This window comes from Sylvia atricapilla, chromosome 1, assembly GCF_009819655.1.
Source record: "Sylvia atricapilla isolate bSylAtr1 chromosome 1, bSylAtr1.pri, whole genome shotgun sequence".
Classification (NCBI taxonomy): Eukaryota; Metazoa; Chordata; class Aves; order Passeriformes; family Sylviidae; genus Sylvia; species Sylvia atricapilla.
In genome coordinates this window covers 122511546-122539096 of record NC_089140.1, presented here as the reverse complement: position 1 = coordinate 122539096, position 27551 = coordinate 122511546, and the positions used below count along the sequence as shown (strand labels likewise).

The following is a 27551-nucleotide window of genomic DNA, read 5'->3' as shown; positions in this document are numbered from 1 at the left end:
TGCTCTCAATGGAAGCGATCGATGCCCATGTCACAGTCGCGTCCCAATCGCAGCCAAGTCTCTGCCTCAATCTAACCAACAACAGGCAGGGCTGCAAAGGCTTCTCACTACCTCTTCCATCCATCCACCACCAAACTAAAAATATAATGCTACATATGATCTTTTTAAACACTCCATCACCGCTCCTAAGGATCGAGCCACTGCAAATCCAGGGGAAACACGATTGAAAAAAAAAAATACACCATCAAAAAAAAAAAAAAAAAAAAAAAAGGAAAAAAAAAAAAAAACAACAACAAAAAAAAACCACCCTAGCAGCAGCCACCCCAAAAGCACCCGAGTCCTCTCTTTCCACTCTCTCGCTCTCCTCCTGCCAACTACATAATCCTTGATAAAACTGGAGCAAGGCTAATAAAAAGAAAATTAAAAAAAAAAAAAAAAAAAAAAAAAAAAAAAAAAAAAGAGGAGGACGGAATGCAGCCGAGGAAATGCAACTGTCAGAAAACGGGATGGTCAGACTTCCTGAGTGAACCTGCCTGTGTCTGGCTTAATGTAAATCTCCACCATCTTCAGCCTGGCAAGTTGTCTTTTGGTTGGGCTTTTTTTTTTTTTTTTTTTTTTTTTTTTTTTTTTTTTTTTTGGTGGGGAGGGGGGTGTTATGTTTGCGATCTCTGCCTTGGTACCTAAGGAGGAAGAGGAGGAGGAGGAGGGTGTGTTACTGAATGGTGGCTAAAGCCTCCTCGGGACGGCGCTGAGGTGAAACAGGCTGAACCCGACTGATGTGGCTCCTCTCTCGGTTGGACCCAGTGCCCTAAGCAGCCGATGAGAGACCCCCGGCCGCCCGGCTCGCAGGTAACAAAAGAAATACCAACCCGTGTGTTTTCTGCCGCCGCTGCTGGGGAGGCTGTGGGGGTGGGGGGGGGGGGGGGAGAGAAGATGCAGCAGGGGAGGAGTGGAGGGGAACCGCCGTAAGTTGGCATCGGATGGGGGGAAAGTTTATTAGCAATTTTGTAGGAAATTTCATGTCAGGAAAGACGGGGAAGCAGGGACGCGTCTGCCATTAGCCGCCGTGATGGGAAGGGATGCACTTGATTCTGGCACGAGCAGTCAGAGCAGGAACCAAACTGCGGCTCGCTGTTTATGAGCTTTTTTTCCCTGCTTTTTTTCTTTTTTTTTTCTTTTTTTTTTTCTTTTGTCTATTGGCTGTCTTATTTTTAATACACCTTCAGTTAAAAAAAAAAAAAAAAAAAAAAAAAAAAAAAAAAGGCGCCTGTCCCGCAAAACAACAACCACCACTCCCTTTCAAATAACCTCAGAAAGGCTTCGCTGAAAGCAGTCCCCAGCCCTGTCCGCGAGAGTCTTTCGGCACGGCTCAGCTTGGCTCGGCTCGGCACGGCGCGGCGGGGATGCCGCGGGCTCCGGCGCCCAGCCGGCAGTCGCCCGCAGGCAGCGGCAGCCGCGCATCCCCACATCCCGCCAGCGGGGCCGCTCCGCGCCGAGCCGAGCCGAACCGAGCCCAGCCCAGCCCGGCGGAGCCCAGCCCGGCGGAGCCCAGCCCAGCGGAGCCCAGCCCGGCGGAGCCCAGCCCGGCGGAGCCCAGCCCGGCGGAGCCCAGGCGAGACGAGCCGGGCCGGGGCCGCCTCCCCGCGCCGCACGGCGAAACTGACAGAGAGGAGAGCGCGCTCCTAACGGGCTCCGCTTCCTCCTGCTGCCAGAGCCGGCAGCCGGCAGCGCGATCCCCTGCGCACACACACACACAGACACACACGCCCGCACGGCCACCCTGCCTCTGCTCCTGAGACACCTACCTGCAAAAGAAAAGGGGGGAGAAGGAGGGGGGAAGAGGGGGAAAAGCACCCCACAACCTTCTCCTGTACACACGCACGCAGTCAGGGTCCCCATTGCCCTGCTGGCATCCCCCCCCTCGCCCGAAAGCGAAAGTTTGAGAGGCCGAGGGGGGTGGAGATGAGGAGGAGAGGCAAGGAGGGTGGGAGAGCAGAATGTGCCTTCAAAAGGCACCTCAAAGTTTTGGGGGGACCGAGCTGCGAAAGCGGAGTGCGAGCACTAAAGGGGCTAGCAAGGGATGACTTCTGACAGCCGTAAAGTCTTTCCGAATCTGACAGTATTCCCCCCCTCCCCGAGTTCCCTAGAAAAAAAAAGAGCGAAATAAAAGTGGGGGGCATCCCCCGAACCTCTTCTGCAAAGCGAGTAGGGTTCTCCACGTAATCTGAAAGTTACAGCCCGAAAGAAGAAAAAAAAAAAAAAAAAAAAAAAAGAAAAAAGAAAAATAAAAGAAAAAGAAACCCACAGCCCCAAACCAAACCAAAACAAAAAAAAATTACACAAACAAAACGTAACCCCTGAATAAAAGAGAAAGGCAGTGAGAGAAAGAAAGAAAGAAGGGAGAGAGAAAAAGCAGCCCCTCCTTCCGAAATGAGAGCAAATACTATATCTAAAAGTGGGGAAACAGGCAGAAAAAGGGGGGAGAGAGAGAGGGGAGAGGTACATGGGATCTGGGGATGTGAGTGTGTGTGTGTGTATGTGAGAGAGAGAGAAAGAGGCACAGAGAGAGGGGGAGAGAGAGAGAGAGCGAGAGCGAAATATCAAAGATTGTGCAAGATCAGCCTGGAAAGATAATCGATACTCGACCTAAATTTAACACAAACTACTCAATAAAAGTTAAAGAAAAAACTTACTTTCCATTTCCCCTCGCAGTTCCTACTGGATCTTCGCCTCTCTTTTTTGTTTTGCTTTATTTACTTAACAGCTGATCACATCCAAGTAAACGAGAGAAGGTTCATTAAAAAAATAATAAAAAAAAATAATCCTCCAACTTTATTGGGTGAAAATAAAAATGATTGAGCAAGAAGTGGGGGGCATGGAGCGGTCCTTTGGGGTCCGGGAGTTGTTAAAGCATGTGCCGACCGCGGTCTCGCTGTTTGGTTGTGAAGGGGTTGGGAAAAGGAGGAAAGGAAATGAAAATCCGATATGTCTTTATTCTGCTAATTATTATCGTTTTAGCCCTGTTTAAAAAAATGGCTGATTAAGTTGAGTGCGCATGTCTTTGTGTGTCTATTCCCGATATGCACTCTGGGAATGAGAGAGAGAGAGAGAGAGAGGGGAGAGAGAGAGAGAGAGAGAGAGGAGAGAGAGTGGAGAGAGCGAGGGAGAGGGAGAGCGAGGGAGAGGAGAGGGAAGAGGAGAGGGAGAGGTGTAATTAGTGAGGTGATCAACATTCTCCGGGCTGCAAATGACGCGCAGCCCCGGAGCCGGAGCAGCCGGAGCAGCCGGAGCAGCCGCGGCTGCCGGGGGCTCGCCGGGGCTGCGGGAGCCACAGAGCCAGCCCAGGGAAGAAGGGGCAGCAGAAGGGAGCTCATGGATACAAACACAAGTCTGCAAACTTCATTAGTAACACAGACACACACGCATAGGCACACAAAGTAGATGGCTAGGGAAAATTAAAAAAAAAAAAAAAAAAAAAAAAAAAAAGGAGGAAGGGTGGCAGACTTGCTCTTTTAGCTGTTCGAAAACTTAAAAAGAACTGGGTCCAAATTACTTATTGCATCAGGGAGATATTTCTGTCTGTCTGATCGTCTCTTACAGTTTCTCTCTTTTAATGGGGATTTAATGAAAAAAAAAAGAAAAAAAAAAAAAGCATCCCATTTTTTTTTCAATGGGCTAATGAATGTATGACACATCTGCAAAAGGAAAGGTAATATATCTAAGACAGAGAACAACTACCCGTCCGGAGATAAAGACGGATTTATTTACGCACATAAATGTACACATGTGAATACTCGCATCTTACATCATATTTACAGATATGCACATACACCCAACACACACACACACACAGTCACACAATACATAGCACACTTTATTTGTTGACCACCATGTAATTGCTTGGAGATACCAACAAAGTGAAAAGCAAAGCCTTACAGAATATACAATATCAACTGTAAACAGTCTTGTCAAAATGAAGTAAATATCAGCCCTGGGAAAGGGTCTCTTTGCATACAATACATGTTTCATGCATATACATGCATCATCTTCCAGTTTCCCTGCAAGTATTGATATTTTATTAATATTTTATCTGCTATATTTTACCAGACATATTTCATTCTTGGGGGGAGGTGGCACACTATTATGATGAAAAGTAGGGTAAAATGTACAGATGTCATTATAAATCGGAATCTTCTACAAATATTTTCCTGTGTGGGATTTAAGAAGATTGCTTCTCATTTGAAAATCTAATTATCTTAACCTAATACTGCAGATGTGAATATGACTGACACTTTCATTAAAAGATAATTAACTAAAACTAGGAATAGACATACTTTAAAATACCCCCTACTGAAGATAAAAACATGACTATTCAGAGAGCATCCGAATACACCGCAGAAACACGTGCAGATTTTTGATAATGCTATTCCAGAAATGGGTATACCAGAAATGGTCACTAAGTCACAGTTACATGCAGGAGATATTTACAGTACCAAGGACCCCGCGCAGGTGAACCGTAACCTTAGAGCTGACATGCCTTTGAAGTTCGTGATTCCTGCGATACACATCAAAACCTTGTCTTAGGCCTTAAACACTAAAAACCAGCAGGAAGGTTTTATCACAACCTTCCATTAAAAGCACACACACACAACAACAACAAACCAGCAAAAAAAAAACCAGGATGGCAGAAATATACACCTCTCTGGGCCCTAAACCTTCTGCTCCAGGAGAACATTTTACAAGTACTGGAACTAACGCTAATAGGAAAATCCCCACCTGATGATGAATTAAGGCTGCCCTTAAGGAAGCACAGGCCAGTGTCAGGGAACCGAATGTCTAAAAGCAGATGTTTAAGGTCAGAGTGAAGGTCCTGATAGTTTTGAAGGGGGAAAAAAAAAAAAAAAAAGGTCTTCGGAAAGGAGAGGAAAAAAAAAAGATTAAAAACCAAACAAACAAACCAAGAAAAAAAAATAAAAATCACAAAAAACCCACCAAACCCCGCCAGCCTGAAAATACAGCTATTAAAAAAAATCAGAATCTGCAAATAAAGCAGGGAAGGACCCCTACCCCAAATCCAGAGAAACCTTACTTTAAACTTCAGGAAAACCTTCATGATTCGAACTTAAGGGAAAAGTCAGGGACATTGGAGGGTACTAACCTCCAAGAGCAAGTTTGTCGCTTTTCCAAGCCTCATCTATGCATTGCACCAGCTCATCAATGAAAAAAGGTGTGAGCATATGTATACAGATTTCCACAGGCACTGCGCCCTGTCAAGGAAGGTAATAAGGAAACTAGTGATATTTTGCATTGTTGTTTACATGGTGGAAAAAAAAATGCAAACAAAGACTGAAAATGAAATCTCTGAAACCTGTTTACAGTTATCAGATTGAGGGAGTATGATGGAAAGAAGGCTTTTAGGTTTAAATGGTAGAAGAAACGGGACTCTGAGATAGAAGGATGCATTGTCCATTCAAGTGCATGCCTGAAGGATGGCAACACATTTCCTAGGACTGAAGACAATTAAATACAATGTGATGAAGAAACACCTGAGAACAATACATCTATTTCAAATTCAAGTGAAGAAACACGTATACTTAATGTCACGGAAGAATAAGGAAACGAAGATAATTTAGTTTTTAAGTCGTCGTCGCCCCCCCCCCCCCCCCGCACTTCCCCCAGCTCTTTTATTCCTAGTGCTTTTTTCCTGGTGAAACATCAATATCATTAATGTCATTAATGTCAAAACACCAAACGTCAGAACAGTCAAGTCATTCTTTTTGGGCTGTAGATTTTTCCCCCCTTTCACTCGTCTTGGAGGGGGATATAGGTTTATGGTGTTCTTGAGTTACAGCTAAGGAACAAAGGAGGGGGGAATAAGGCAGGAGCTGCGATAGGAGAGTCCACATTTTTCAGGATTTCTTCTGCCACTGTTTACTGTCCATCCTAACATTTTAAACCTCTCTGTTTCTCTCTCCCTAAAAATAGTACCTATCGTGAAGAAGGGAGGGTGTAGGAAAAAAAAAAAAAAAAAAAAAAAAAAAAAAAAAAAAAAAAAGGCACTACGGGATGTCAACAGTTTAGAAGGAACCCGGGGATCGCCACGTAGATAGGAAAAATCGAAGAAGGTTAATTCCGGGAGGCAGCAGCAGCAGGTTTGTGGGATGTGATAAGAGCGGAGCGCGGCCGCGGTGCGGTGCGGGGCTCCCGGCGCGGCGCGGCCCGGCCCGGCTCCCGCTCCCCTCTCTCCTCCCTCTCCCGCTCAGCTGATCGCCCCCGAAGAGTCTCGCCTAACCTCTCAGCTCCTCTCCTCTGGTCTCCATGGACCCCCCGCCCACCTCCTCCGAACTTCTCCTGCAGGCACCGCTACATATTTTGGGATTTTTTCGAGCCTCCTGTTGAAACCACAAAAAGCTCTTGGATAGTGACGTTACATTCCAAAGAAATGGAAGGGGAAAAAACACCTCAAAAACCCCTCAGCCTTTTCTGTCCTTTACCGTCTCCAGCCTTAGCCCTCAGGAAAACTTACTGGCCTGGCCGAGACGGAGCCGGTGGGGGCCAGAGCCCGACACTGACCATTTTATAATAGACAAAGAAATCGTAGCCCAAACCGGGCTCTGTTATACCACGTCTTCCCGTCAAGCTCATTTCACTCCCTAAATCTGCGCTGCGGACACACAGGGGCACAAGGATCTGCATAATTACAGACATAGCCGCTCCCCTCTTTAATAAACCGACATAATTCCCTAATAAGCGTTCCCTTCCCCCACCTTCCCCTCTCCCCAGACCCCAACCCAAGGGAAAGGGGATCCATGTCTTTTTACTGCGTTCCCTAAGTCTATAGATGAGCTCAGTTTGAAACGAGGTATTACAAGATTTCAGTGTTACAGACCCTTTATCTGAGCTACAGACACTTTCAGATCCCCAGCCCCCACCTCCTCTCCTTTTTGTTGTCTCTTCTCCTCCCGGGGGCTATTTGACAAAGGCAGTGTGTTAACTAACATTTTTGTTTAACTCAGCAACTTCTTTTCAAAACATACTTAAACCTGATAGCAATCTCTTGTACTTTTTTTTTCTTTTTTTTTTTCTTTTTTTTTTTTTTTTTTTTTCCCCGAGATGAAATTGACTCTGAACCCAAAGCGTTTGGCTATTATTAATAATTTCTTTCTTTGCAGGTATCATATATACAAATCTTTTGTTAATTTACAACGCTCTTCTCCGCCACCCCCTCACCCCCAGCAAAACATTCCACTACACACTTAAAAAGGGGGGGCGGGGGGGGGGGGGCTGGATAGGGGGGGCACGAGGAGAAGAGGGAGGAGGGAAAGAAAACAAAAATCTCCTCTCTGATTCCTGGAAAGTTTTGTTCGGAAAAGAAATAAAACAACAATAACATACTGCATTTCAATTCTGCCTTCACTGCCCCAGATTTGGCATTCACCTACTGAAAGTGCGTCTAACGAGCAGTGACCTTAGAGAAAAATCACAGCCGAATAGTATAGACATCTCGCTGAGATTTTGAGCTAAATAGTGCCGATCCCGATTGGCTTTTTCTTCTTGTTGTTATTTTGGCTGGAGCCGTACAAAAACGCGCACCCGGACATTACTATAAATAAAAGCCTTCCAGGTCTAAGTCTGCTGCCGGCGTTTCCTCCGGAGCCTTAACAGCCCTTTTTCAGCTCCTTTCTTGGGCAGATCGCGGGGATTAAATGCCCTGAACCTGAGCTCCTGGCCTTGGATGGGAAGGGAAAGAAAAAGGGAGAGGGAGAGAGAGAAAGGAGAGGGTGAAGGAGCCAGGCGCCCTCTGGGCTTTCAGAGGTCAGCGCTTTGACAGTGCTCTGACCTCCCTCCCCTCCCGGCAACCACCCCAGTGTTTATAAACAAAAACAGTCAGGACTAGCCCCAAACAATAGCAATTCACCAACTTCACAGGCACTTCACCAGCTCTTATGCAAATAAAGGAAAACGACCGCTTACCACCGCTCCCCCCCCCCATCCCCTCCAGAAAGCCCAAGAGCATATTTCCAGCAGTGATATATCCAAGGGAAAAATTTTACATTCTATCCTGGAAAAGGACAAAAAGGGACTTCAGAAATAAAACGGTTCTGTTAGAAAGACAGACAAAAAGGAGAAAAAGCCAGCAAAACTACCGATCTTACTGCAGAAATAGGAAAGTTATGAAATATTTATACCTAAATCCAGCAATCCACACTGCCAATAAAACAGGAATCTTTGTTGTGTAGACAATATGCTAAACTACCTCTGCGACAAACAGCGATTATAAAGCAACCAGAAAAAGTTATTTTAGCCCAAGGAGCCAAGTTTTCAAAGCAAACGTGTGGATTTTACAGCTAAATAAAAGCCACCACCTCTGTGTTATCCGTAAAAACTACACATAAATTAAAAGCACCGTTAAAAGAAAAAAAAAAAAAAAAGAAAAAGAAAAAAAACCCCAACAAAAAAACACAACCTTCCAGCAAGCAAGCAGTACATCTGATCTGACTTACAAAAAAAGAGTATAATTAAAACCATCTTTAATTACAAAAAGCAGCAAGCGAAAACTAAATGAATCAATGATTTCTCCCCAAAACGTTGTCCGCCAAGGTATAGAAATGACAGTTCTATAGTCCTGCATTAAAGCGTAACTGAAACCCCACAATTCAGGAATTGATTACGCGATAAGGAAAAAAAAAAAAAAAGTAAAAGAATAAAAAAAGATCCTAATGATTTTCTAACTTTTGTTTAAAAAATGATGAAGATCAGAAAAGATTGTAGGAAAAGTTAAAGGAAATATACCTCAAGAGAAAAAAGACCATCTCCTTTTCTTCTTTGTCTATCAGTCTCCAGTTAAAGCATATGGAAAATGTTTTCAAAATGCCTAGATTTGGCACATTGTCATTGCAAAGAGAGGAGCGCAGTGATGCTGTTATAGAAAATGGGAAATAAATTCAGGATTGGGTGCTGCCTCCTTCAATGCGGATTTATCTAAGTTTAATTTAATATTCCGCAATCACTGTATGATCGCATATAATTCACCAAGATTTTTAAGGGCTTTGCCTAAATATGGTGACCACAGGCACAAAGTAATTTCTTCAGATTATTTCCTTTATTTGTGTTTATTTTTCTCATTAGAAACACTTTAAATTACATTTGTAAATAGTAGAAATGATGGAATATTAAATCTAGGGTGAACAAACGCTCAGAAAAAGCATTAGCTTTATTAAAATCATTCAGAACGTAAAATCAAAAAGCACAAAATGGTTGTTTGTAAAACACTAAACCTTTAATCGATTTATTGGCATTCCAATCGATTAGATAAACGGAAATCTATAGTAAACATAAAAGCATTTAAAATATTTTTCTCTCATTTATAAGCAAAACTTTTCTTTTCAGTAGAAAAAAAAATATTATCAAACGACTAACAGGAAATTCTTCAGATATCAAATTACGATAATAAAATTATTTCCACATGGAAAGGGATAATGACAATGATGATAGTAATTATAATAATGAATAATTCAACAGCCCTTTGACATATATGGAAGAGCCTAGTTCAAAAACAGCTTTTGAAGGGGGCTACTTTTAGGGTTTTTTGTAAAATAAAATTGAAATTTGAGGCTGAAATGCTTAGATTAAGTGACAGTTTAGTTGCATGTGGTAAAATTGCTTTAATTTTTTTCCTGCATTTTAAAGCCAGAACTGTTCACTTTGACATCACCCCTTAAATTAAGTTACCTCTTAATAGCGGTAAATAAGTATGTAAATATGTAAGCTACGCCTGAATTTATGGGGGGAAAATTTGTCTCCACACCAGAGCGATGGGAACGGGGACCTTTTACCTTATAATTTAAACAATTTGCCTAGCTGGCAGTGTACCTTCCAGATTACAGAAAAATTGTGCAAGCAATAATGTATTTGACCGCTTAAGTGAAAGAACACAATTTATTTAGGGGTGGAGGGTGGGGAACTGCAAGCCGGAGAAATGCAGCAATCAGCTTGTGGCATTCTGGCTGCGCGAAGAGGAAGTGTTGCTGTAACGGGTATTATGTTTATTTGATAAAGAAAATCAATGAAAGTGGCTGTAAAGTAGTTAGTGAGGCGTGTGTTTGGGACTCGGGTTGAATAGTGACTCCAGCGGTCTGGTCGATGAGCTCTAAGAGCTCTGGAAATCTAACCTAACCCTCCGAGTGAGCTCTCTCTCACTCACTGCTGCACCTTCCCCAGGCTGGGAGACTTCAGCCCTTGTCTCCTCCCTCCGTCTCCTTCCCTCTCTCCCCACATCCCTCCCTCTTGTCCCTCCTTCCCTCTCTCCTAGTTTTCCGCTCCTCTTTCCTTCTTCCCATCCGCTCCAACTGTTCCCTCTCCCAGGTACATTTGCTCCCCTCAATCTCTTTCCCACTGTCTTTCTCACTTTTATTCTCTCGCCCCATCTCTGCCGTAGCTGCTTCCTCCCGGTCCAGCTGATTCCCTAAGTTTCCCTGCACTTTTGAAACCTTTCTCCTTTAATTCTCTTCCTATCCTCTCGGGTACCAGTATTCCTAAGTTTTCTTCCAGCCTTTTTCCTATCTGTCTTCACCAGCCAAATTTATCTCTTATTTTGGATTGGTTCCTCCTGACATGTGCTATATTAGTAATTATCCCTACTCATTTCCCTTTCACACACCCATGCTGAAGGGATGAGCACACCACACTCTTTCCGCAGTTGAAATACTTTAGACATTGGCTAATCTTCAGTGCTGCTTTACTTCAGCCCTTCTGCAGCTATTTCCCCCTTTTCTCCCGCTATTCTTCCCTCTAATTTACAACAGAAATGTTTCTCCTCCTCCTTTTCATTTCCTACTTTACAATTTCCTTTGGGGTTTCTAAATAGTAGTATGTCCTTTCCATTTCCCTACCCCCATCTCCTTCACTGCTTCACTTCAGCTGTTTTGTTTACCCGGTTGCTTAGAGGAATATTTCTTTCCTTAACAAGTTTATCTCCCCGTCTTTCAGTCCCAGCCTATTAAAAAAAAAAAAAAAAAAAAAAAAAAAAAAAAAAAAAAAAAAAAGTTGAGTTCTTGTACGCCAACTAACTTGGTTTCAAACTTCTGGTTTGGATTATGTGTCATTATCTATTTTCCCTTATCGCATCCCCCCGGTGCCCTCCCCACCCCTCCGCGGCTAATAACATCTTTAGCGTGGTCAATGTTAAATATGGCAGATCTCTGGAAAATGCCTCCTCTCGAGCTCTCTGCTGGAATTCATTACCCGCCCCGCTCTTCCCAGCGCGCCGTGTCGGCGGGGCCCGGCGCTGCCGGTGCGCGGAGCCTGCGGAGCGGCCGCGGGGATGCGGAGCGGGCTCGTCCCGCCGCCGCCGGGCAGCGCCCCCGAGCCGCGCACGCTGCGGCAGCGCCGGCGGCCGCCGGGGACCGGCCACGGGCTCTGCGCTCCGCCGGGGCCCCGCGGGAGCAGCGACGCCTCCGGCGGGGGCGGCCCCTCCGGCGGGCCGGCAGGTGCCGGGCCCCGCTCCGGCCCCGCCGTGGAGGGCGCCGGGTGCCCCGGCAGCGTGCGCCCCGCTGGCGGCGGCAGCATCCCCTCCGCGGGAGGTGCCCGGCTTTCCCAGCCAGTCTACCTGCCCTTGTTTGTCTGGGGCAGGAGGTGGGGTTTGGATCTGGCTCTTCTTGCTAGTCTCTTTTTTATCCTCTCCCCCCCCCCCCCCCCCCCCCTTTTTTTTTTTTTCTTCCCCCTTTTTTTTTTTTCTTTTTTCTTTTTTTGCTTTTCCCTCGCTGTGTCCTGATTGTCTGGAGTGGGATCTAGATGAGGGATCCCCCCTGGCGAAGTCACTCATGTGCTGCTGGCTGTGACACATGCTACGTGTGTCGCCTTTGTATGGTCCTGGTTGGGCCACATGCACTTAGCCTGCAGTTTAAGGATTTGCTTTCGTGTGTGCAGTGAGTGCTGGAATAAAACAGGATTTCAAAGGGTACCGCTAGAGTTGACATTTCAGGCCTGCTCTGGGTTTTATATAAACCTTAACCAGAGGAAACGATTGTTCCAGGTTAAATGGCCCTAAACTTTCCTTTGTTTCATTAATTGGGATCTTCTGTTTAGTTCTTGTGACAATTCTTTAAAAGAAGCCGGAGGAATAAATCTAATTCATTAATTTCTTCCATACTGACTGAAACATTTTCGCTGTTTTACACATGGCTGGAGTTATGTTTAGACTTACTTCTTGTCTTTAGGTTACACACATGAAGTGAATAGAAGGGGCTGGATTCTCTCAGTCCCTTCTCAAGTGAGTAAACGTAGATCTGTCCTACTGTTAGAAACTCTCACTACCATCAGGGCCTCTGTTCGGTGTGATGTCTGATAAAATGGTTTTACATATTCCAGCCCCCCCATAAGACTACCCAAAACAAAGGTTGTCATATAATTCTGATTTTCTAAAAGCACGCTATGTGTATTTTTAGCTAAGCCTCTAATAACTGCAACTTTCTTCTTTGCTTAAATGTGCTTGAGGGAGGAACGATAGCTTTCACAGTAAATGTTTCATAGTACTGACGGAGGCACAAATGGAAATGAATATTTTTTATAGTTTCAGAGAAAATACAATGCACAAACAAGGCAAACAATATAATCCAGAAGTCTTATTAATTAAAACCCTGTTTAGGAGGGTACATTTTACAAATATTTACCTGGGAACTTGGACTCTTAAATTCTGTCAATATCTCCATCACCTCTGAAATTATTCCTCACCTATATCCACAGTGACCCCAAATTGTCAGAGAGAAAGCCTGCCAGTTGTAAATCCACACGGGGCTACAACAGGATTGCAATTTATTATAAAGCAGAAATGTTACTGAAGGCAAAATTGGTGCCTATTCCCAAGTCCACACCTGAAAGGAACACACTTTCCAGAAATAAAGATGTTACAGAGGATTGTTTAATATTTTTTTTTATGAGATAGCATCATCATATTAGGTAGATTATATTTTCTCTGGCTTCTTTTTAACCGACTGTGAATATTTTTTTAAAAAAAAATGTTTAAAAATAACAGGGACAGCTTAAATTCAATACCACCTTGAAAAGAATAAAATATTTACTTAGGCTGTAGACTTTGTGCATGATAGTACATTATAGAATAGTCAAGATAGAGAGATACTTTTTCCTTCTTTCCCCAAAAGGATCTAGCTTGGTATAATATTCTTGCTTCCCTCTGAAATGATGTTAATGAGTGCAAAAAATATTCTTGATGAATATAAAAGAGGAAATGAGGGACTGCTTTAAAACTAAATTTATAAGTGTGTTTTAATACTCTGGAAAACAAAATACAAATACAAAATACAAAAACCAAAATACAAATAGATGCATTTTGCAGGGAGATCTTATATACCATGTGGAAAGAGCTTACTTTAAACAAGTGTGTCTGTACATTCCTTCAGATAAAAGCCTCCACACTGTAGTTAGTGTCATAGGATTTTTGATCTATCTACTTATTTTTACAAGAAAATGTTTGTAATATAAGATGTACATAAATTCAAAGAGTATCTGAAATTTTTTCGTAAAGGTAGAGTTAATTTAAAAATTTTAAATGCTACTGATTATGAAGAAGTGTTTGTAAAACACCTGATTTCTAAAAGAAACTTGTGAATCTAAAAAGATGCTAACCTGCATGCACAATGTGGACAACTTTCCCTTTTCAATTCATTTCTAGTGTCAGGAGGAATAAAAACGAACGCAGGCGAAGTATTTCACTCCTTTTCTCCTTAAGCTCCTTTAAAATTATCTCTTCACAGAGACATCCTTGGAAATTAGAAGTACTCTAGGAATCAGTTTTTCCATCAAATAATTGTTTTGAAGATGAAGATTTTCCTTTGTTTTTTTTCAAGAGATAGTTGTGAATATTGTCGTCAGTAAAAAAGAAATAAAAACTAAAACTAAAACATGTTGTAAGGCAACAAATAGGTGCTTCTACATTTACACTAAAATATTTGTATTTTCTTTTTTATAGGAAGCCTTCATAAATTATTAAATCACACTTGATCAAGTTAACAATAGAGTTAACTACAAGCAGGTAAAATGCTGTTTTCTGTGTAAGATTCATACTTGAATCCCCCAGACACTTCATATCTCTTGTGCGTATTTTTTTCATTAGCATAACATTTTTCAAACTTTTATTTGGAGACTGTTATAGTAAGTAAAATGTATTTGTTTGTTTGTTTGTATTCACCAATACACAGAATCAACTGATTTATCCCTGTTTCATACAAAAATACTTGTGTATAGTTACATGTTTAGAAGCATACGAAGATCTGCTCAGTGTTTGGTTTTGGCACAGTAATTAAGGTGTCAGGATTCAGATATGCTTTAATGCTGAACATTCAGAATTTAGCATTAGAGCTCCTGGTTCATCTACAACAGGATGGATACTGTGTTTATAGAGTTCATTTTTGACCTTACCTGAGTAAGTACTTTAAGTTAAAGTATGAGATGCACCTAGAGGGGTAATACATTGAGTTTAATAGGAAGACAGTTAATAACCTTTTTTCATCCTCATGCACTATCAATCATGGCTGTCACCAGTCTGCTGAATCAAAGCAAAAGTGTTCTTCACAGATGACTGATTAGAAACGCAAAATCACAAGATCCATCTTCATGGTCACTTTTATTATAGTCATTTTTAAACTGACAGCAACCTGCTCAGTTTCAGCAGACTGGGCATCACAAATAGTGTCACTCAGTGCAGCTAAGCATGAGAAGATGTTGGCTGGATTATACTTAAAAATAATTAGGCCCAAAGCCTTTTGTGGAAGCAAGAAAAAGGATTTTTTGTGGTTCTAGCCCCATCTTTTCAACACCAGCAGTAGCCTACACTCTTATAGTAGGTTACTATTGGAAAATATTTTCATCCTTTCACTTCAAGTGAATAAATCAGTTTTGGTGGCCCTGGGATGGCTTTTGGAAACAATACCTTTGTTGGTAATGTGACCAGTGAGTTTTGATAGAAACCCCCATAAGTAGAAGCTTAACATTGCATACTGCTATTTGTACAGTGCTGTGATGAGCTGTTGGTTTCCAGCCTTTTGAGGAATATTGCAAAAGCTAATTACCTTGTTAACTAGATTTGTTTCAATAACATTGTCTCCTGTTCAAATAAACTAGCGACCAGTTCAAGGGTTTGTTATTTATAAATTGAAAGTGCTCCAGCAAATGTAAAAACAGAATGGTGTAGGTGAGAGGGAGAGAAAGAGAGAGAAGGAACACTGATACTTGCAAGTTGTGCTCTGTTCTTGTGTGTTTCTGGAATGCAGTGAAATCTAATGTAAGTAAAGGTATTAAGTAATGCTGAAAAATGAAAGGTGGTTTGTTTGGAGGTTTTTGTTTGATTAGTCTTTGGTTTCTATAGAAATATAAATTGCTATTGCCTCTAAAGGGTGCTTTTCCTGTGTGAAAACTGTAAGATTGGTTCCTTACTGTAAATAAAATCCTTTCCCTCTACTTAATGCTGCTTAACATGAGTAAGAAAATAATAGATTCTGATTTGGAATTTTGATTCAAGGACTGATGGAGTGAGAAGACAGCCAAGACTAATTTTTAAATTAGGTGGAAGGTAAATAGGCCTCCCTCAAAACTTCAAAATCTTTACCAGTTTTTAAAATTTAAATTCCACTTCATCTTGTGAACACAAAATAACATATTGTGCCAGCTGAGCATCATTTTAGAATTATCTTTAGAATTGCAGTGAAATGGTGCATCTGGTTTGCCACTTAACTTTAACCCCCAAAAAGTAGTCTTAATAGTAAGCCTGATTTGTGTAGCTGTGATTCCTTTAACGCAGCTCATAGGACTCTGTATATCTACAACTTTCCTTTAAAACATGTTTGGTAACAAGTGACTTCAGTGGGCTGCAGTGTGGGACTTGCAGTGCCCCTTCCCACCCTTCTCTCTCAAACTGCAGGGCAGGACTTTGGTCAAGTAGGGCTCTTCCAAAAGGAAATGCTCTTCATTTCCACCTCAGACCTCACTCTGGCTTTTAGCACCAGGCTATAAACACACACTCACACAGAGTCACACGCTCAGTGGTGATGAAATGTTTGCCTACGCAAGCCTGCAAACACACACAAAGAACATGCTACATGTGTGCTTTTGACACTGGCACACAATCACTGCTGCCTGGATAGTTATGCTGAAACATCAATAGCAAGCTAATCACACCAGGAGAATATCTTTATTTAAAGTATCTAAAATAGTTTTGTAATATTTCCATGTTCTAAATAAACGGAAGAAGGAAAGCAGGAAACAAAGTAGGCAGCTTTATGTCCAGTTGAGATTCACATGCTCTGTAAACAGTTTGATTCCCCTCTTTGCCACAGTTAATGCTTATCTTAAAGATATAATTAGCATTGATTATATGGTCCCATGTAGAAACTCCATGTTTTTTGGAGTGGTTTTAACATGCATCTCTATTTTCTGATGAAAAAATTGATACACTAATGCTGACTGACATCTGTCTAAAAATCAGAGGCTAAATATGTCTGAATTTAAATTTCTGAGCATTAATCAAAACCTAATCAAGCAAAGAATGCCTACTGATAAATAATATAATAATATTTTAATAGTTATACTTTCAGGGGGAAGACTATTTTTCCCCCAACAGATACTTAAAGTAGCATATTTTAGACATATGGAGAAAGAAAGTTGGCTGTAAATTATTCCTGTCCACTTTTCTGTGCAGTAAGAACATATTTTAAAAAAATCCTGAGATCTGCAAGTACAACTATCTGCATTAAAAAGAAAATAATAGGCTACAAATGCTTTCTAGTTGCAGGTACAGAAGTTGTTCTTTCTCCTAAATATTAAAAAATACTTATCTCCTTTCTAGGTTTGTTTTTTTACCCATTTACCATTTTAAGACAGTATGAAAAATGTGATCCCTATGGCTTAACTTAAGCACATAGTAAATCCATGCATCTTAAAAAATGAGCATAAAAGGATAAGGAATGGTAAGAAATTTTGTGAGTTTTTCTCCTGTCACAATGAAAGGAGGCACAAATAATAATTATTAAAATGTTTTTATTTTCTTTAAGAAAACAGCTACATTAAACTGACCTTGTAAACTTTTGGAATGCATATGTTGTTTTACTCTATATGCTACACTTTCTCCAGAATGTATTGTTCATTGTATGCTTATTTCCTGTCAGTACACTTGCTTATCCGGAATATTTATTACATATTAGTATATAGCACAGAGTTAACTTTAAAAGGGTAAGATTTTTAGAAATGAACCTTGAAGTAACTATTTATCCAACTACAATTCTATCTGCCAATCCTTGTAAGACATGACTGAAATAAGTACTAACATAATATTGAGGAAATGTTTCAGTAGAACAATTACAACATGTTTAAGTACTGAATACATATAAACATTTTGCCAAGATGTAATTTATATAATAAACAAGTAAAGGAATTTGCATCTCCTTTAGTGATTACTAATGTAATTAATGGGAAAAAATACTTAATATGTAGGCATATACATGGAAGGAATTCATGGGAAAAAAATACTTAACATGTAGGCATATACAGCAGCTGAAATGCAGCATAACTTTTATCTTAAAAAAGCAGATCTACCCAAGTAAACAGGCCAAACAGTACCTGGAAGGTTTCTATTTCCAAGTACATGTGTCATAAGCATATACAGACCCATTAAAAGTACCCATCAAATCCTCCAACAGCAAAGCAGAGCATTGCAGACAAGAACACTGGGAATTCTCATACCACACCTGCCTTTTTGCTGCTTGAATATGCAGCTATTTCTGTCCTCACTGCTTTTTAATTTTTTTCCCTTTGGTTTCTGAAATGTTCCTTGTAGAAACGTAGAAGGAGGAAAAAGCTTTTCTATGAGCATCAGGTTGCAAGAAATGTGTGTATGTGAGAGAGAGAGTGTGTGTGCATACAAAGATGTATCAGGAAGGCCACACTGGTCATCTTTCAGCATCTGTCTCCTACCTGCGGCTCAGAATCCCAGCTTTCAAGGGAAAAGAGCAGGGAACAGAGGTCATGTAAAATATTTCTATTTATATTTTCAAATTACCAGTATTTAGAATAAAAATATTGTCCAATATCAATATTCCCCGTTGCTCACTAGACAGATGATTTTTACCTTCTCTCAAAAGGAATCAGTATTAGTACCTCTGTGTATCAGTAAGTCCAGATGATTGCTCATCAGGACTTAGAAAGGATTCTGCATTTTTCTTCTGTGTTGTGTAAAATATTGACCACGTATTTTGAAGTAGAGATTTGTGTTTTGTTGTCTTGTTATTCATCTTTTTCTTTTTTATTTTTATTTTTATACTCCCAGACCACTTTTTATTTTCTGCCTCCTTCAAAATGTAATAGCCACAAATCCTTGCAGGTTGTCTTTGAATTTATGCTTTATAAGAGCAACATTTTATAGGCAAGATGTAAGTATTTCTTTGCCAAATATGCCAAAACCAAGTATTTTTCTTCCAACAATTAGAAACAATACCTATTTATTTCCTACTGCTGAGGGATGCACATAGAAATTTTAATATAAACATCATGGATATGCTGAATAGACTAGAACAAGTGTGTCTAATAGAGATTGAAAACAAAAGAGCTGTCTAATTTCTCAAGTAACAGATTTAGAGATATGCATGTATACTTTATTTTTCATCTATCTTTGATACGTAGCCTAAATCATAGTTTAGATCATAGCCTGTTAGGCTAAAAGGAAAAGATTTTTTTTGTATAAATATCCAACCAGGATTTTGGAACTCTGCTGTGGAATGCAAAAGGGGTAAAAAAAAATCCCCCAAATTTCTTTAAATAGTTTAGGTGCTACAGTAGCTTTTTTTTTTTTTTTTTTTTTTTTTTTTTTTTTTTTTTTTTTTTTTTTTTAATATTTGATCTTTCTTTGTAGCTGTATTTGGGCCCTGTTTCATTTTTGTAAAGCACAGGTTTTCATTTTTTTGTAAGCTGTTCTCCCATAGTGCATCTTAGTTTAATTCATTCTTAGCAAAAGAAACACCCAGGTTCAATCTGGAGACCTCCTTCCAACATAATTTAGCTAGACCTTTTCTTAGTAAAGGTTTTCTGGTTTTCATTTTCACTTCATATTCTCAAATAAAAGATCCTTTGTTGTCTACCATTTGATTGGACTTAATGAAAAACACTCCATTTTAACTTAACAGTATTTCCCTTTGAATTTATTATATTTAAGAACACTGTCAAAAATCAAGCATTTAATCTCAGGTTTTTATACTTAAAATTATATTGCTATCATATGGTTCAATGAGGTGATGTAGAAAATATATTGAATAGATTTCAAAAAGAAAAGTGAAAAACTAGCCTCATTTTAATATGAAACTAAATACTATGGCTAATGTGCAGATTGGGTATGGTAGTTGACTTTAAAGACTAACATGTGACAGGGTGCCAACAGCTGAATTGTGCAGTATTGACTAAATGAGGTTCACTGATTTGTATTGAGGCTAATATCTTCTTTAAACAATTCCGTGTAAATTGTGCGTATAAAGTCATTGGAAGCTATTTCTCAGGACAGCCTCGCTGGCTAGCTACCTGCTGGAGTGAGGAAGATAATCAATAGAAAGAAATAGAGCTGAGCATGAGACTAGGAAGCTTCAGAGCAGTTAGTGCTGATAAAAGTAGATGATGTCAATATTTGGGAATAACACAACTCTAGGATAACAGACAAAAGAGAAGTGCATATGTTGCAGAGTGTTCAAACAGGGGCAGAATTAATGCATAAGTGGCAGATGTTGCCCCAGGCTGCAAAAAGACGTTATTTATTCCAGGTATTGTTAAATTCCTAGCTATACGCCACTGCTCAATACAATATATTAAAATTGTATCTAGCAATGAGAGAGCTGGAATACTTTTTACATGAGCCGAAATTCTCAGATATGAAGAAGCTGATGCACTCTGTTGACACAGAGCATTTTCCACACATCTCCTTGACCTCATAAGAGCGAGCCTCTGTCAGAACAGAATCCTGCAAAAAACAGTGCTCAGTGGTCTCTATACAACTAATATTTAAAAGAATAACAAAACCAAAATGTAATGGCACATTATACCAGAAATCAATGCTTTGCTTGTAAAGATGTTGACCTCCTTGAGTCCACCCTCTACCCCCTCCCTTTTTTTTTTTGTGTTTAAGGATTATTGAAACAAAAAATTCCCAATGCTCATTCAAATTTATAATATGGTGAATATTTTTAGCCATGGTATCTTTATTGGGAGTGAAATATTGGTATATTTTTGCTAATTTAATAGTAGAAATCAGTTTTCCTCTTGCTGTCAGGAGATGAATTTTTGTTCTTCTATGCTGATCTCTCTGTTGATGTATTATGACATAGTCTGTCAACATGAACAGATACGTGAAAGGGAGATTGGGTGACTGAGACATGCAACCTGAATATGGCTCCTCTTCAATTTTTAGTGTATTATCATGTTTGGATGCAGTCAGTAGAAACGTATGATTTTTTTTTTCCCTCTAAAGAAAGCCATTATTTTGATGTAATTTAAGCAAAAGCAAAACAGGTGGACTGTGACAGGGTCCTAAAAGAAGAATGAATGAGGTAACTCCAAAACACATGCATGCAAACTTAAAAAACTTTCACTTCTAAGTTATAGCCCTTTAAAACTAGCATTTGCAAAACACAAAAGTTTTTGTGTAAGAAGAACCAATTCAGGCTTATCTGATTATTAAATATTGCTATCTTTTCTTTAAAAAAAATGAAATAATTCCATGAGCTTTACATGGTTTGTTGTCACAGATGTTTTTATTGTTTGGTGTTAGATATCTGGATTACATCAAGTAGGTGATTACTATGTCAGCTAAAAAGGTCAAGTTCCATACTTTTTATTTCAAACCATCATAAAGAAACCTTTCTATAATGACACCCTTGTCTATACTGTAGATCTCCCTCTACTCATTTTAAAAAAGGCTTCTATCTGATACATTGCTTAACACAAGAGAATTTAATATTTTGATAGTTAATAAAGTGACAATATTCATGCTTAAGAGAAATACCTGTGTACTGAAATAATTAATTTTTTCAAAGCGAATTTCTTATTTAAAGATCAGATTTTAATCATTAAAATATACAATTTATTGCAATAAAAGTTGTTATTACTAGAGTGATGTGCCATAAAAACCTTTTTAGACTTTTTTTTTTCCAGTTTGCTATTCTTTGGTTGTCAGACGTGGCATCATTCCATCCTAAAATTACAAGAATTCATAAGGTTGCTGTCTAATACTTAACTCTAAGGAAATCTTCATTTCAAATAAGCATGCACTTTGATTTGGGACATAGTAAAAAATCTTTAAAGATATATACATCAACTAATTTGTTAATCTTGTGCCACTTTTAGCATTTGTCACACATATAGACCAGGAAATTGGCTCCATCTCATTCTAGCTCTGTGTTGAATTAAAAACCTCTACTGCAAAGAAGAGCATGATGTGGGGAAAGAATAAATTTAGTTCTTTCCTTAGTAATGCACATATATTTCCATACATTTCACATCCTAAGGGAGCCTGTGAACGCATTTAATAAATACAAAACTGTAATTCCAGGAAAAGAGAATTTTTATATTATAAATTTCACGTAGTACTTTGTTCTTAAAAGATCTGAAATTACAAATGTCATTATGTTTTTATTCTTTTACAAAATACAGGATATAGAAAAAAAAAAAAAAAAAAGGAAAGGCATTGCATTTTAGGGTCATCAGTATTTCTGAGGGTATAAGGTGACTTAGAACAAAAAATATATATTCTATAGCGACACTTGTAAATTAAGAAAATTGTGTCCAGCCCAACTAGTTCTACCTTATATATACTGAAATCAAAATCATATATGTAAGCATTTATATCAAATGATTGCCTATCTTCACCTTATATATTAAGGTCAGTGAAAAGAGCAGTTTATGGATAAAGGGCAATAATAAAGAGGTAGCCTTTAAACATGATTAGTTGGTGTCTATTAAAGATGTGTTAAAATGAAATATATACTGCAGGTGAAGGAAATTACTAACTCCTTCTAGGATGATGGACTTGCTATATGTGTATTTCACTATACCTTTAAAATATTTGTGAATTTGACTGCATTCTGAGGAGACAGAGCAATGTGGTGGATTTATGAGGGTCTGACGGAAGCAGGGCTAGGAAAGATTATGGCACACTTGTTTAGAAAAACTGAGAACTGAAGGTTCCTGATTTACACTGACATATATCTAGATGAAACTATAGTTTGCAAATTGCCTAGAGGAGTTATCTTTTATTAAGTGCTTGATGGGTACAGAAATGTACATATCTATTCTGTGACAGTCTAGGAATACCAACACAATATTTGCAAATGCAATTTTAATGCACTTAGATTTTCTTAAATATTTTAATTTTTATGGTCAACTTACCCAACCCTGTGCTGAGCTCCCGTGCCTACCTAACAAGCCATATGGTTAGAGTTTTGTTGCATTATTTTGAATTCTTGAGATAGCATTGTGCAGAAATGTTCCCTGTACTGCAGGACTAGGAGAGATCAAAATGCCACAGCTTAGGCATTTTTTACCTTTTTCAACATCTTACCAACATATTTGACACTTTCTGCATCTTAACAATCAGAAAAAGGTGTTAAAATCCCCAACGTTCACAATTAATGCATTTCCAAAGGCTTTCAATTTGTGACTACATTGTGATGCCATTACACATGTTTAGTCTGAAATTAGGCAAGAAGTAACAGACAAAGCACACAGTTTTACCAAGCACTGTGAGATTTCTTGCAAAGAAAGCCTGAAAGACTGGTAAGCTTTCTACTCAGATCAACTTTGCTTGTTTTATTCTGACTGATACAAGGTAGATGACTTGTATAGGAGGAGGTTGGGGGCAAGTTGGCTTTGCACTATAATTTTTGGTACATTAAATTCCTTTCTTGACGAGATGTTACTTTTTAATCTTATTTTAAATAATTTTTTTATAATAGGGAAAATCTGTATTAGTCACTAGAATCCTACTTTCATAACTCATATTTTATTAATGCAATTAAAATTGGTGTTTACTGATGCTTAAGCAACAAAATTATGAATTTAATATCAATTTAACAATGGATGATGCTATGCATTCTAGTTTTGTCAGCATTTTTCCAAGCCAGGTGAATGCATTATACCAGTATTAGGCAATATTTTACATAACAATCTACCTATTAAATGGGAAGTTTTGTCAGGCTTGTATGTGCAGTTGGTCACCAATTATATATATGAATTCTTTTTCCACAAAGATGTGGAAACAGGATTAAAATATTTTAAAGATTTCACAGGCTTCGAAGAATGACATGGTAAGCACGAACTCTTACTGTAAGCTTTTGATCATCCATAGAGAAAATAAAGTTTATGACCAGACAACTCTTTATACTTTTATTATGAATATATGTACAATGCATTGGTAGTTTCAACAAAATTTTTCTCTGTCATAGTATTATATGAAGAGCTGTACATTTGTGATAAGCAACACGCAGTGACCCATTTTCATCAGTAACTTGCACAGTTTTCTTAAATCATTAACTTATCAGATCTGGGCAGGGATGTCTGGATCTTTCTGGATGTTTGGATAGTGCCTAGCATACTATAATGTGTACTGGAATATAAGGAAATAATTGGCACTTGTTAGTTATACGCCGCACTTGTTAGCATAGGCTTTCTAGCATGCCAACAAGCAATTAACCTCAGCATCAGTCAATCACCTTTTCCTAGTTAACTCGCATTACACTTTGAGGACAGCTGCCATCTTCTTGTGGAAAAATACATGTAACTGTGCCCCTGACTGTCATGAGAGTTTTAGCCCACTGTAACTTTATTCTATCCAAAAGAGTTAGAGCTTTCTAAATAGTAGGCTAATCAAGAAAATTATTTTTCTTCCATGACTGTAAATTAGGAGTAAGTGCACCCAATTAATTGGTGCTGCATCTGTTTAAAACTGTGGCACTGAAATTGGAATCAATCTTTCCCTTCTGTACCTAAGAGGTGAAAGTGTAGTACTGTACATAAGTCAATCAATGCAATGATGTTGCTTAGCAATGTAAATGCAAAAGAGTAGATTGCTGATGCCAAGAAATTTGCACCCACATATTGCACCTGTCAGTAAATGGGAGTTTGCAGTGCAACTGCACTGCAGTGTGGAATTAATGCCACAATTAGAAACTTCTTCATCTCTATTAGGTATATCTGACAAGACAATATGGTGAGGTTTTTTTATCAGCTCATCATTGCTATGGGTGGCAGTAGTAACTGGTTTTGTTCTTTTTTACTTTGTTTGTTTGGTTGGGTTTTTTTTAAGACATAGCAAACACTGTAAATCAATTTTTGATAGGAAGAGATGACCAGAAGAGAGTTTCTCTGTGTTATTTGTATGGAAGAGAGAAGTTGACAGTGGGTTAATAAAACTGTTTTTTCCCATTTCCCTACATGTAAGCATGATTTTCTTGGAAGAAAGGTATGGAAGAACTGAACTGTGATTTAAAGCACATAATTTTATTTCAATAGCAGGAAGCAACTTCCATAAATGACAACTTTTTTTCTTTTGATAACTCCAGTAAAATACAGAGATGACACCTGTATGAAGCATTATTTTTAGAAAGAGGGACTGGGACACTTCTTCTCCCTTGACTATCAAAATGACATATAAATATCATTTCTTTTACTTTTTCTGTGAGTTTTGTGACTTGTGCCTTGGTGTGTGACTGCGATGTGCTTTTTTTGTTGACAGATGTGAATAAGGTATTGAGAGTACTAAATAAAAGCTTGCCTGGTCCAAATAGGCAGCAATATGCAGCACAACTTAAGGAAAAAAAAATCCAAACCAAACACCCAACTAATCACAAAAGCTCCTCACAAAAATACCAAACCCAACCAAGAAATCAGCTAAAAAAAAAAAAAAAAAAAAAAAAAAAAAAAATAAGGAAAAGATTCACAGTAGACTTATTTCTTCCTGGCCAGTACATTAGGGAATAAACTGGAAAATATGGAGTATTTTTCCAGTGAGTGATGAAAAGAAAAGAAGGAGAGAGTTGAGGCCTGTAAGGTATTTTAACACTGTTCTTAATAGTTTTACTTATTCAATTCTGAATAAATCTTTCAATTATGAATTGCTGTCTACCCAGCTCAGGTAAGAAAACCATAGAATAGGAGTTTCCTTTTTGTTTTACAGAAGTTTAGTTATTGCTTAACATTTTCTGTGTTTTGCTGACAGAAATTCTTCGGGGAATGTTTAAAGAATGGACTTTTTAGTGGATTTCTTTGGGGTATTCTTTTCAAATAGTCAGTGTTGAAATCATCCTGAGGCATATTTGGATCTTAAGTCACTTTACACTGTATTAACTCACCATCTAAAGTTCCTACCAGTAGCTGGGAATTACCTTAGTGATATTAGTCACTTTTCAAATATAAAAATCACTTTTTGGTGAAACAATCCTACAATACTGAAACACGACTAGGTTTAACTTGGTTCTTGATAATATGTTTTCTTCTAACTGCATCTTTGGTATCTATAACTGCAATTTCCATCTTGCCCTAAGCTTCTGATCACTTTTCTTGGGACCAGATTTTACATTCCCAGAGCATTCCTTACCTTCTTTCACAAGTTACCTGGTTAAATCAGCTGGGGACACCCTGGCTGAGTTGAGTAAGGAAGTATCCCCACAAGGATCTTCAGTGGCAGCTCTGAAGGAGCAGAAACCTTCACCCGGGCTGTGACATTCAGGTAGAACAGACTGAAACTGCTTCCTTTAGTAGCTGGCACTGTTATGGTTAGAAAGCATAGTCAGGCTATACTTATACCAGGTATAAATTCATGCCAGTGCAGGAACACAAGATACGGCAGAACCATGAAACAACTTCTTCTTTTTTAAATGTTACTTAAAACCTCATGGTGCAACTGTGGTGAATAGGAAGCTATAGGAAGGTTTTTTTTGTGTTTAACTGTTATATGCCTCGAGAGAGTGAAATATTTTTGTCTATATTTCTGCTTAAACTATTAAGTACACGAGTGGTAAAGTTCTTAAAAGGAAACTGGATTATTTGGATTAAAATATTTTTTGGTAGTCTGATAATTATGTAAGGATGTGAAGAAATGTGAGGGGAGGTAGAACTATGTGAAGCAGAAGGAAGTGTACTCACTGGTAAAAATGAGATGAGAAAATGTTATATTTTGGTATAAAACGTATTTCCTGGTAGTACTTTTGCTGAAATCAGCATTATGAAGCAGACCTATGATGATCATTAGTTATATAAACTCATAATGAAAACTTGTAGTGTGTTGCAAGCCTGGTAAATTTGTTAACCTTGTGGTTTTTAGACTAACTGGTGATTTTACTCATACTTAAAATGATAGATACAGGGAGAATAGGACAATTCTTTCTTTGTTTTGCCGCAATAACTGTTCTACTGCTTTTTTGACTAGTTAGAGAATAATTTTGGCCTTACCTTCAGTATGTTCATGTAGTGCAATATAATTTTCCCTCTTGGTTATTAAGACCAGCCATAAAAATCCATTTTAAATGGTGACTTAAGAAATATATCCTTGTCAATAAACATGAATTTGTAGCCTTAGTCATCTTTGATGATTAAAATATACGGTTGCAAAACATAAAATGGTATTAATTATTCAGTCTAAGTGCTCTATTCTGATACATTTTTGTACTTACACACACATTTTCTTTTCCTAGGTATCTTTTTAGTGCTGAAATGGACACACTAATTGTGAACCATGTGGTAAGGACCTCCTTCTAAAATATGCAGCAGCATATTTACCAGAATTTAACAGGCTGTGTACTCTAAAGCTCCTCTTGCCTGCAATCCTGTGAACAAACCTTGCAAGTCACAAAGCCAGCTCGAGATCCAGCACAGCACGTAACAGCAGCACTGAAAGAGCCCCCACCACCAGGCAAGGGACAGAAAGGAGATGGTGACCTGCAACGGGATGAGAGACCTCACTTACCAGGATTCACTCACGGTTTTGCTTCTGGCAACTAACATTTCCATTTTTCTCAAAGCTTCTACATCTGTGTCATCAGACAAAGCCCCATGAGTGGTGGCAGAGCAAACTGTAGCCTTCATTTTCAAGTTCGAAGAGAAAAAATTATTTACATGTCTAAATCCCAGAACTGGCTGTTCAGAGGTCACTCTTTGTTGCCCACTGCTGTGAACCATTTAGGCTTCTGAAGGCTCTAAAAGAAACGGGACATAGGCTGGGGCAGAAAAGTCTTATTGTTTTAAATTTGTTTAAATTCTATTTCATTGTATTATATGATTTTTGTCCTGCCAGAGGAACATGGAAGATGGGATGTTTCTGTCATTGCGTGCATGAATGACTAGTTAAATTGACTGTCAGAGCTTGCAGGACAAATCTTTGACCCTTCTTAAGATTGTTTTAAACTGAAGGAGATTATATTTCAATTGATTAGGACTCTAGACTATTTTTAAAGGAAAATTATTGATTTATGCAATGAATTTTACTGTTTTATCACCCTTCCACCTCAGTATTT

The 27551-nt window shown here is 38.9% G+C and overlaps 1 protein-coding gene and 1 long non-coding RNA gene across 2 annotated transcripts in view; one reads left to right on the top strand and one right to left on the bottom strand.

Moving 5' to 3' along the window:
* ZFHX4 (zinc finger homeobox 4) overlaps window positions 1–3044 on the bottom strand; it is a 150516-nt gene extending 147472 nt beyond the window's left edge. The window contains 1 exon segment of the mRNA XM_066332529.1: window positions 2694–3044. The gene's annotated coding sequence lies outside the window, so the exon portion shown is untranslated.
* LOC136369614 (uncharacterized) lies at window positions 36–27551 on the top strand. Its single transcript, XR_010745041.1, has 3 exons — window positions 36–849; window positions 13988–14050; window positions 26733–27551. It is a non-coding gene; the product is annotated as an uncharacterized lncRNA (long non-coding RNA).